The sequence below is a fragment of the Benincasa hispida genome, chromosome 1 (assembly GCF_009727055.1).
Source record: "Benincasa hispida cultivar B227 chromosome 1, ASM972705v1, whole genome shotgun sequence".
Taxonomy (NCBI): Eukaryota; Viridiplantae; Streptophyta; class Magnoliopsida; order Cucurbitales; family Cucurbitaceae; genus Benincasa; species Benincasa hispida.
The window spans coordinates 10,874,051-10,886,419 of record NC_052349.1 but is presented as its reverse complement, the minus strand read 5'-3'; positions in this window follow the sequence as shown (position 1 = coordinate 10,886,419).

Sequence of the window (12,369 nt, the reverse complement as noted above, 5' to 3'; positions counted from 1 at the left end):
TACTAGAAGGAGAGAGTCATTGATTCAATTACGCTCGAGTATTACATGGAACCTACACCTTCTTCTTTTTTTACTAACTTTTCATCATTCATCATTTCCATTACTCTTTCTTATGACAAATAAACAACACCATCGAATTTTTTTATTATGATTGCATCAATGTGAGTTAAGACAATATAAAAAATCGCATTCCCTTTGCGATTGAGACCCATTAAAATTGATACATAATGTAATTTCATTACGATTGTGACAATTTTGATTACGGATTAATAAGTGTGACTTTAAATAAATATGTTTATAGAGTTTATATGTTTGTGGGGGTTCATATATTGTTTTTTATGCTAGATTGACTTTATGCGTCAAAGGTATTTGGTGCAATTTTTATGACACAAATAATCTTAAGATGATTATTTTTGTTTGGAAACTTTTTACTCAATAATTCTTCATTTTTTTTAATAAGCTATGGATTGCACCTTGTTCTTTTTTTTTTTTTTTCTAAGCATCGTGTATTGCTGGGAGTCTTAAGAAATGGGATTTGGGGTTTATTTTGGATCATACATTTCAATTTTTTTAATTTAAGCAACCATTTTAAAAATTTGTGCATGTGACTTTTCTAGTTAAGTTGGATAAAATTATATTTTATTTATGGAAACAAAACAAGTTTAAATTTATATTGTATGTGAAATATCCTTAATTGTACTATAACCCTATTGGTGGTCATGATACACAGTTGGCATATAAAATATATAACTACCCAACTTTCTATTATACTTCTAGGATGCTACTACGTGCATGCATAGGCTTGGCAATAATTTCCTGTAATAAAAGTTAAATAAAATGAATACAACTTCTATTTTATTAAATAAAACTCAAATAGTAAAATCCTGAAAATATCGGGTACCCCTCACTCAAATATAGAATAAATTGAGCAAATAAACGAATGAACAAATGAAATAACCAAGAGTTGTAGAATGATAGACCCTTAAACCAGATTCTATCAAATAAAACATAAGCGTGGAAGCGATATTATATCCCAATGACCAAGTCACAAATCCCTCTTACCATTAGAGGGTCTATCTTTATATATACTTTTACCCAAAAAGCATGAAGAGAAAAGGATGAGTATATAAATATACTCATTAAGCGACCCACTATTGGCCTCTAGGCGAATTGTTGGCCTTTCTATCAGGACTTAAGTGCACAATACGAATGCATAGGCATGGGCATAAGCATAAGCATAAGGGGCAAACACGCTTTCATAGGTAGTGACCCCAAAGGGACACCGTCATAAACAAAAATAGGGAACACTGTAACATAGGCATAGCGAAGACTCACAACATGCAATGTGCATAGCCCGAAAAAAAGGCTAACAACCACTATCAGTCTCACATAAGCATAAACATACAATCAAAGTTTTAAATAATGCTTAGGGTTTAGAACAGTCTCACAATTTATCTATCAATCAAATAATGTAAATAATATATAATATTGAAATTCTATGGCATAAATATAAGCTTCCATACTCCCCTTCAACAATCCAACAAACATGACATAATATTTCAACCCAATATAGGAACCAATTCTTAAGGCATACTTAGATTCGAGAGCCAACCAGCAATAGGTAACTCTCCAAAATCTAGTGTAAAATAATTCAATTCAAGCAACAAGCTCTCCCCCTAAGTGCAATCAAGAAACTAAATACACATCCATTTAGTATTTAGCTCCACATTCACTTTCGTTAAACTACAATTCCATCACAATACCCCCAACTGCTTACCTAAACATCAGCGAAAACACAACAACCCCGCTAGACAACCCACTCTCGTTCTTTTAGAACCCTGATCACAAACGAGGCTCAACCCCGAGCAGTGGCGACAAAAGACTTGGAGCGAACGGCCTGGCGCGGATGAGCGACAAATAGGAATGGCTAGCGCGACTTGAATGGCTGGGTGACACGCATCACAAACGTGGACGCCCGGAGGTCGCGCGGCTGGATCTGGCGTGAGCAGCTAAAGTGGGATCAACGACGCGCAGACGTGGACGGTGTGATGCGAGACCGACGGTGTGCGAACAAAAGAAGAAAACACCAGAGGGGGCGGTTGTACGATTGAAAGGGAAAGAATAAGAGAAAAATAATTTCCTTTTAATTTTGTTCCCTTATACGCATAACGAGGCCACTTTAACCCTAATTTATAATAAATCTCCTTTTCCAAACAAACCCCAACTCCCCCACTTAAACTAAATAAACCTTTTTTTTTTCCTTCCTTTTTTCCCCCTTAAAACCCCTTAATTTCCTCATTAAATAAAATAACCCACAATAAGATAAATCCAAAAAAAACTAACTTGATTCGAAATCTCCAAATCACTTATCACGTATTTTTTAAACTTAAAATAAAATTAATTTTTTTCCAACATCAAAATCCTCAATTAACCCAAGATAAAACAAATTGAATTTACCTTCAAAAATTTGGAACGTCACAAAATATGTAATAAAAGCTACACTTTACGAGCCAGTAATACGATAAATATAAATATATATACACACGCACACATATACGATGTGGCCTAACAAATAAGTCAACTGGCACCAAAAAAAAAAAGAAAAAAAAAGTCACATAAACGTCCATCAAAATCTTCTATATAATAGATATGTTCGACAACTTCTTTCTGTTTCCAGCATCAAGTTCATACTCATCTTTTTGCCTTACAAGCTCGTGTTTGGATTAACTTAGAAAATAATGTTTTTCAAAAGTTCATTTTCATTTAAACACTCTATTTATATATATAAAAACTCGCAATATTTTATAGGATAAGAGTCATTGTCCTTGTCAAACTACTAGATCTTGGTGTGTTCACATCTATGGCACGAGTTACACTCGTGAACAACATGATATATCACATCCATGTGTTACCATCTATTTTATTTAGGTACCTCGTATTGCCACTTTAATCTTAATAGTTTTCATGGGGACAAATGACGTGATTATTCATTAAAGTATGTTTCACTACTAGGCTGTGATGTGTTTGTATCTATGGCTTGTATTGCACTCATAAGGATAAAAGACATAGGGCTAATGGCATGGTCGTTTGTTCAAACGTATTTCCAATATTCGATTGTAATTTTCGTATATATGATTTAGAACACACCACACATGAAAATAATACACCAGCTGACTACTTGGTTAGGGTTGATGTCTTAAATTTCGTGGGTCATGTAGTTTGTAATTGTAATATATAAACATTTTATTTATTTAATGAAATATGAGATGTTTTATTCAATATTTAGTAGCATTAACCCATAAACCAATAAACTAACATCCAAGGTCATCATCCATAGCTTAAACATGTATGTAGAGACATATAGATGATATGATCCTGATCATTCATGTAGAAACATGTGAGCGGGGGTATTCTATACAAAGGAGTTTGTATAAGACTGAACCGTGAAATGACTAGTCTTATTATATAACGGCATTCATAATAGAGACTTACATGTCACCAGGATGACCATAGGTGACATGACATGAATCTTGAGTGAGTTGTAAACTCCTACCTATGAAGATGGTCCATTGATTTATATGGGTGAGAGTGGCCAAATTGCCAAATCAATAAGCTACCATTTCGGGGATTTGTCTGATTAGGGAGTTGGAAACACAGCTACATAAGATGGAATTCACTCATTCCCTAACGTCTGGGTAAAGAGATAAATTGCTTCTTTAAAAGTTGATTACAGTGCTTGAACAATGTGGCGTCACACCCTCTCTTGGCCCAACAGGGATTTGGTCATAGTTGAACTATGACTTACTGTTCATTAGAGGGATCAGTGGTACTTAAGGAGTTAGATGTAACCATAGGGGCAAAATGGTAATTTTGGCCTAGTTGTACTTACGAGCAATTTGTGAAGAGTTATCGCATCGTTGACTGGTTATATCCAATTCACACAAAAATATATCCATAGTGCAAATAGTGCAGCCACTACAACAAATATCACATACGATAGCAGGCCAAAAACATTATCGTAGACTTTTGATAGCGTTTTCGAAGACGCTGCCATAGGCGAAGTTATGAAAAGTCCATTACTTTTGATAGCATTTTTTACCTGCTATATCATGTGCTATAAAAAGTTTATTTTTTGTTGCAAAATTATCATGCTATAGAATTATTTTATAGCGTTAGCTAAAAATGCTATCGTTTCTCTTTCATAGCATTTTTAATAGCATGAGAAAAACGTTGCCAAAACTATTTTATAGCATTTTGAATAGCATGGAAAAAAAATGCAATTGAAACGTTCTTATAGCATGTAAAAGACGGTATTGTAACCCTTTTATATCATTTTTCTCCATGTTGTCATAGTTGATATTATTGAAAGCAACAAAACTTATCATAGCGTTTTTTTCAATATTATGGAAAGTGATATATGAAATTCCACTTCCAATTGCATATTTACATTTTATAGGGTCGAAAAAATATTATATGTTATACTTTTCTATAGCATTGAGAGAGATGCAATAATATATGTTTTAAATATATTTTTTTTCACATTTATAGCTCTTTTCCCGTATGTGATCAAAAGTTAATTTCGATTGAAATATACATAGAATCTTCAAAGTTCTATTATATAGAAATGAAATACTACATTGATCCCAAAAGTTAATCTAACCAACATTTTTTTTTCGAAGTACATATAACATGAGTTAGCTCCAAATTCACACAATCACATAAAAATGGAGTACATATAATAATAATTAAAAAAAACATTGATGACAAAATGCTCCCACCAACAAAAGTATATCCAAGTTTTCCTATTTTCGAAACCATCCAATACAATTGAGCTTCCCATTATATGGCTCTTGCATGTGCCACCACTTCATTCGCATAATAAAAACAAAAATATCATGATTTTAATATCATAATACATGAACTAATAAACCATATTAATAGTATTATTCACATAAAATACTTCAACCAAGTTGAAAAAAAATTGCTTAGATATTTTGACTTTATCGGCCAAGCAATATTGGTTCTTATTGCATCTTTAGTGACAAGCATGTCAGAAATAGGCATCCATAAAAATGAATCAAGCTTCCTTACTATATCAACCCACATGCACACTGCATTTGGACCAAGAGGGATATGATTAACCGATGTTTTTGGATCATTAAAAGACCATCTTCCTTTAGCAATTACTTCTCAAGAGCCAGACCAATCTAGAAGCATGCACTTATGGGGAGCATTGATTGTAACACTTTTTCCCAATATAAGAAAGCAAAATGTAAATCAATAGTAATATTGAATACAATATCAGTAGAAACATTAAATACAATGTGGAAGATAATTTGCTGGTGGATAATTGGTAATTGGATTCAAAACATGTGCTGGTGTTGTTGCAGTAGTGGCATGATTAGAATTTTATTCGTCTAACTTTGCTTTATATATAGAGAGAGAGAATTAATATTTAGAGTTTAAAACAACAATTTTTAATGACTAAAAAAGAGTTAATAATAACATTATCTTCTCTTTTATTATTGAAGATGCCACTGTCTTCAACTCGACTACATCGAACTCTAATTGATTGCACTTATTTTCAAGAGATGCAATAATCTTGTCTTTTTTAGTTGATATGAATAACATTGACCTAGTCACCCCAAATCCTAATCCTCTTATATCACACAATCAGGACCAAAGCTTTACTAAGTGCATCATCAACCACATTAGTTGAATCATAATTTGCTTCTTTATGATTTGTATTTTGTTCAATACACTCCTACAGAGCTAAGAGACTCATAACAAACATAATATGATATAACCAAGAATGTTATTCCTAAAACGAAGAGGGGAGGCAAGAAGTCCAACATTATGCACAACTTAATGGAAGTCAATGGAGTTAACAACAAAAAGTCTCAATTATGTAATCAAAATAACAAATTTAATAATGACAAAAAAATACTCATTTAAATCATTCTGGGGGAAGACCAACATTGAGCACAACTCAATTAATGTAAATGGAGTTAATAACCAAAAGTCGTAATTGTAATACTATACAATTACGCTCACATATTTTAGATAACAAACATAATGATAAAACTACACTAAATAATACATAACATTCATACAACTCATTTGATGCACATACCAAAGTGTCGACTACTTGTGAGTTAGTGGGTTGTCCATCTTTCTTTAGGTGTGTCTGTTTCCAAACCATTACTCGTGTAATTGTAGTCGAAGGACAAGAATTATGCTTCTATATGGTTACGCAATAACAAGCTAGCATATTATTTGTTGAGTGAGTTAAATCATAACACTATTAGTATGAAGAATTATACCATATCCTCTATCAGTTGAGCATAACCTCTCCGACTACAAGTGTGAGGAAGTTCTTTTTTTCATTTCTTTAAAATTTTCACTTTTTGCCTAATAAATTATGCCCAACAAAATATTCAAATAAATGTGTGAAGTTTGAACTTCTTTCCAGACATTAAACATTAAATAATATAAAACATTATCATTTTACCCAACAAATATGCAGTACATACCTTACATTTTGCACTTCTTTTTTCCTTGACAAAATCCATCCAATCATGTATTCAGAAAATATTGTCTGGCTTAAGCTTAGCCAACTCCTCATCATTTGAAGCATTTCGAATTTAACTCTCCAAACGAGACTTGTTTGCTCTCCACAACCCACCAATCTTCTTAAAGTAGAATCTTTTATGCCACTGTTGATCAACATTATATCGTGCCTAAAAAAACATAAAAGGAAGAAACTTAATGGTAATACTAAAATCATTTACATACTAAACCATAACAGAATGCTTACGTACCTTAATAGAACACCATAGTACTTCTTTTTGCCTTGTTGGAACCTTCTTGCAAGTGTCCACATTCACTGGCACTGCTTTTATAACAACTGAGCCAAAAAACGAAGCCAATCCAATAGCGAAAGAAATCAAACATGGGGATTTTCATAAGCAGTGGAAGGATTGTTCCAAATTCCATTCGAGTTGAACATAAATAATTACAGTACAAGAATGGTAACTAATAGGTTATGTACAACAAGAAATTACAGCATGCTAACAAGAGTATCAAGGGATAGAGTATGCATACCTTTGAAGAAACATTCTTCACGAATCCCTCGATTAATCTCCAAGTGTCCAAGACCACCAATGCTCGAACGCAACGACCGATGCACAACACAATCAACAACACGAACACAATGAACGACCAATGGCTCCTTGAAACCAATTGAGTTGAGTGATGACACCACCACAATGATTACCTGAGTATTCTCGATGTGAGAATTCAGGAGTTGTGGGCACTGTATGAACTTGGCTTGAGGAAGATACTAGAGGACAACGATCGTGTAGACGATCGAGCAAGTGGGAGATAGGAAGTTGTCTATCATATAGACGATGTGCTCGATCGTTTAGTAAATGGCAGCCTATCGTATAGACTTAGCCACGTAATCGTTTAGTTACGATCAACTGATGAACTATCGTATAGTCAAAGGTACATGATCGTTTAGTCTCTAAGAGTTATCCCTTAGTGAAACACTTTCACTTGATAGTTTATCCGTGAGTAACTTTCCGAATGAAGTAACTTTTTAATTTTAGGAAAACATTTTTTCTTTTATCTCACAGTTACCATAAAACCACCAATAACCTCCCACTCAATCGGTTATTAGAGAACAAAATTTAATTATCAAATAATTAATATATTATAAATAAATATGATAATCGACTTACCATATCCTATTTATAACCTATAGTTTTAATATTTCATCTCATGAAACATACAAACCATAGTTCTTTTTCTATTTTATGGTACTTAATGTAAATCATATTTACATTAATCCTCCACCTGATGTATCTCATACATCACACCAATTATATCATATATAATTGAATTTCCTCTTGTTAATTTGAACACTTCAAACTAACTCCAAGAACATTCTCAACTTGAATCCATTGAGCTACCAAGGGGACCTTATGGACATGTAGCTTGAAGCTCCGATAGTACTTGAATAACTGACTAAACTCTTTAGTCACATAATCCACCATTCGTTAACTGTCGGACACTCCACTAAAGACTAATAGTTGCACTCTCCTCACTACAGATACATTTTTGTGTCCATATCAACCAATCAACAGAGCGATAACCCTTCACAGATCACTCGTAAGTACAACTATCCCAACAATCTCCCACTTGTTCTAATGTCTCGGGAGACTAGTGTACAATATATGGAAAAACAAGTACATTATACAATAAACTAAGGCATACTCTGTACCTCAGTATCATCTCCCACTTGCCCTAAACATGATGCCGCATGCCCCGTAGACCCAGACTCTCCAGATGACCCCTGAATACTTTAGCCGTGAGAGCTTTTGTAAACGGATCAGTAATGTTGTGCTTCGACGCTGTAACACCCCGTATTTTTCTTTTTTTAGTAATAATGTAATTTCAGTAATTTTTTATTAGTTGGAATTTCATTAATTTTTATTATTTGGAAGACATTTTTGGGATTTTGGACTTCAAGTGTAAGTGTGAAAATTTAATTGTTGGCGTGAAATTATTCAATTTGGAAATTAATGGCATAAATTAATTTCTTTTTGAGAAGGAAAAGAATTTAATAGTATAAAGTGGAATAAGGAAAAGAATAAAATATAATTTATATTTATTTCCTTTTTAGTTTATTATTATTTTATAAACCCCCCCCAAATCCCTTCTCCCTCACGCGCGCGACCAAACCCTTCCCCCTCATTTTTTTTCTTTCGCCAGCCACCGTCCTTCTCGCCGCCGACTCGACCACTAGCTCCGATCTCCCACCGCTGACCTTGACCGCCAGCCCAGATCCAAGTCGCGAACAGCCTAGATTCGACTTCGGCCTCTTCGCGCCGCCCAGATCCGACTTCGGTCTCCCACGCCGAAGCCGCCCACGTTCGAGCCACGAGTCCTTCCATCGCTCAACTTGTCGCGTCATCGCCTACACCAGCGGCGATCCTGAGCGTTTCCTCTTTTCTCTTCAACTTGTCGCCAACTAGGACCTCCACCAGCCAACTATGCCTGTCCGACATCACCCAGCTCCTGTCGCCGTCGTCATTGCTTGTGCCGTCATCAGATTTATCAACGTGGGCAAGATTTCTGCTGTTTGAGGTTGTTTTCAATTGATTCTTGACTGGCCATTTACTTTTGGCACCAATCGATTGAGGCCTTTATGTGTCAACTTTGGATTCACGTTCTTGAAAGTATTAAGGTGTTGTTATGTGAAGTTCGAATTGCTTTAGCAGATTTGGTGCACCTCATATCACACCTTGGGTGAGTTTACCCAGATTTCTGTCAGTACTTGGAGTATATGTGATTAGGCCTTAGTTTTAATTTTAAAACTTGGTTGCGTTCTTATGTCAGGGTCTTACTTGGAGTTGCTGGTTTAGTTGGCTGTCTAAGTTTATCTGCGGATTTTTTATTTAGGTAAAGTTAAATGGAAGATCTTTAAATAATTTGGTTAATTGGATTTAGACCTCAAAGATGAGTTTAGAACTTTGGATTTGTTATTTTGGACCAGGGGTGCTAAATTAATATTTGTAATATATGTTATAGGATGGATTCAAAGTCATCCAAGAGTTGTAAGAAGGTTAATTACTTGGATTAAATTGTGACCAAATTTAAGGTAAGTAATCTTACTACTGGAACTGCCCACGGGCCAGTCACTAGATGTATGACAGCATGATGAACTGATAGTTTAGCATATGTTACGATAGAATGATAGCATGATGAACTGATAGCTTAGTATAACCGTTGCACGTTTTTACTCGAGGATATGAAAGATGAATTTGTGCACATGGATACTTGAATGCTAGCATGAGATGATATTTGATTCCATGAGGTTGTATGTGATCTGTGAATATTGAGGCATGTGTGTTTGTTGTAGAGCCATGATGTTGAAGCATATATGTATGTCATAGAGTTATTGTGATAATTATGGTGTCGAGCCTATGCTAGTGATTTTACTGATTAGTTAGAAGGCCCACTAGGTTTGTATTTCCTTTGGAATTCACCAGTTTGTGTTTCCTTTCGGATTCACCAGTTTGTGTTTCCTTTCGAATTCACCAGTTTGTGTTTCCCTTTGGGATTCACCAGTTTGTGTTTCCTTCGGGATTCACCACCAATTTGTGTTTCCTTCGAGATTCACCACCAATTTGTGTTTCCTTTGAGATTCACCAGATTGTGTTTCCTTTGGGATTCACTAGAGGTAGTGGGCATATTCAGCTACAGTAGGATATAACTCAGTTTTTCACGTTTGTATGTGTCCCCTGAGGATTAGGATAATTTATATGTTCCACCAGAGATAGGTATCTAGAGGACATAGATGCCTAACTCGACCCATAATAGTGGGGTTACTTACTGAGTATTTTATACTCATCCTTTTCATGTTGTTGTTTTAGGTAAAGGTAGAGATGCACCGGCGATGGACAAGCGGAATTCGTGATCGAGCCACTAGGACTTGTTTTACGCTTCTGCTCATGATATTTAGAGTTCTTTTCATGTTTCTCTTAACTTTTAGTTTTGATGTTTAAAACTTACTATTAAGAATCGTTTTTCAGACTTATTTATTATCATTTATGATTTATGGGTACTCTACTGTTGTTTTTAATATTTGAATTTAATGAAAGTCTTTCGAACTTACCTTATTTAATTAGCATTTATTTTGTCATAATAGAGTGTCGTTTTAAGTTCCATGCATGCATGTATTTAGTAACGACCTAACTTAAGTCTTAGGGGGTCAGGTCGTTATAGACGCGATCTTCATGACTATCACATCACCCCGATGCACAATCTCCCTAATCAAATGATATTTTCGTTCTATATGCTTGCCTCTACGATGACTCTGAGGTACCTTCGAATTTTCCACAGCCCCACTATTATCACAATAAAGACTGATCGGTAAAAACATATTTGGAACAACTTTCAAATCTGTAAGGAATTTCCTCAACCAAATAGCCTCCTTAGCAGCTTCACAAATGGCTACGTATTTGACTTCCATAGTGGAGTCCGCGATGCACCCTTGCTTGATGCTTCGCCAAACTACAGCCCCTCCATTTAAAGTGAACACTGACCCTGATGTCAATTTTCGAGAATCTTTATCAGTCTGGAAGTCAGAATATATGTATCATGTAAGGATCAAATCCTTATCTCCATACACGAGCATGTAGTCCCTCGTTCTCCGAAGATACTCGAGGATCATCTTAACCGCCATCCAGTGATCTAATCCTGGATTGGACTGATAACGACTAACAATCTCTACTGCATAGCAAATGTCAGGTCTAGTACATAACATTGTATACATTAAGCTTCCAACAACTGAAGCATAGGGAATCTGTCTCATCTCCTTGACCTCTTGAGGTGTCTTAGGACATTGATCCATAGACAAAACAATTCTATGCCTGAAAGGTAATAAACCCCTCTTAGAATCCTGCATCATGTATCTGATCAAATTTGATCAATGTATGATGCTTGAGACAACGCCAACCTCTTGTTCTTACGATCTCAAATGATCTAGATCCCTAGAACATACAATGTCAGTCAGAAAACCTACATCATTCCCAATGAATAGGATATCATCCATATACAATACTAGGAAAGTATTGAGCTATTGATGATCTTTTTGTAAACACAAGGCTCATCAACATTTTGAACAAAGCCAAGCGATTTGACCACACAGTCAAATCTAATGTTTCACGATCTAGACGCTTGTTTCAGCCCATAAATGGACCTATTAAGCTTACAAACTCTTTGCTCTTGATCTAGAACAATGAACCCCTCTAGTTCAGCCATGTAGATGGTCTCCTCAAGATTACCATTAAGAAAGGCAGTCTTGACGTCCATTTGCCATATCTCATAATCATAAAATGTGGCATGGACAGGAGTATCCTGATAGACTTCAACATGGCAACAAGTGAGAAAGTTTCCTCATAATTTATTCCCTTAACCTGGGTATAACCCTTTTGCCACAAGTCTAGCCTTAAAGGTCTGCACCTTTCCATGTACACCTCGTTTTCTCTTGTAGATCCACTTACACCCTATAGGTTTTACCCCATCAAGCTGATCCACAAGTTCCCTGACATTATTGAAGTACATAGAATCCATTTCCTGGTTCATCCTCCATTGTTTGCTTATAAGACAATGGATCCTTGATCCCATCATCAGAAATGATATATTGGGCTTCAGTCAAACCCATGTAGCGTTCCGATGGGTTTATAACCCTCCCACTACGTCGAGGAAGTCTCAACTCTTAAGATGGTTGACTAGAAAAACCGATATCAACAACTCTTGTTGATCTATCGGTCAGTTCAACAACTTTTGTTGAACCCTCAG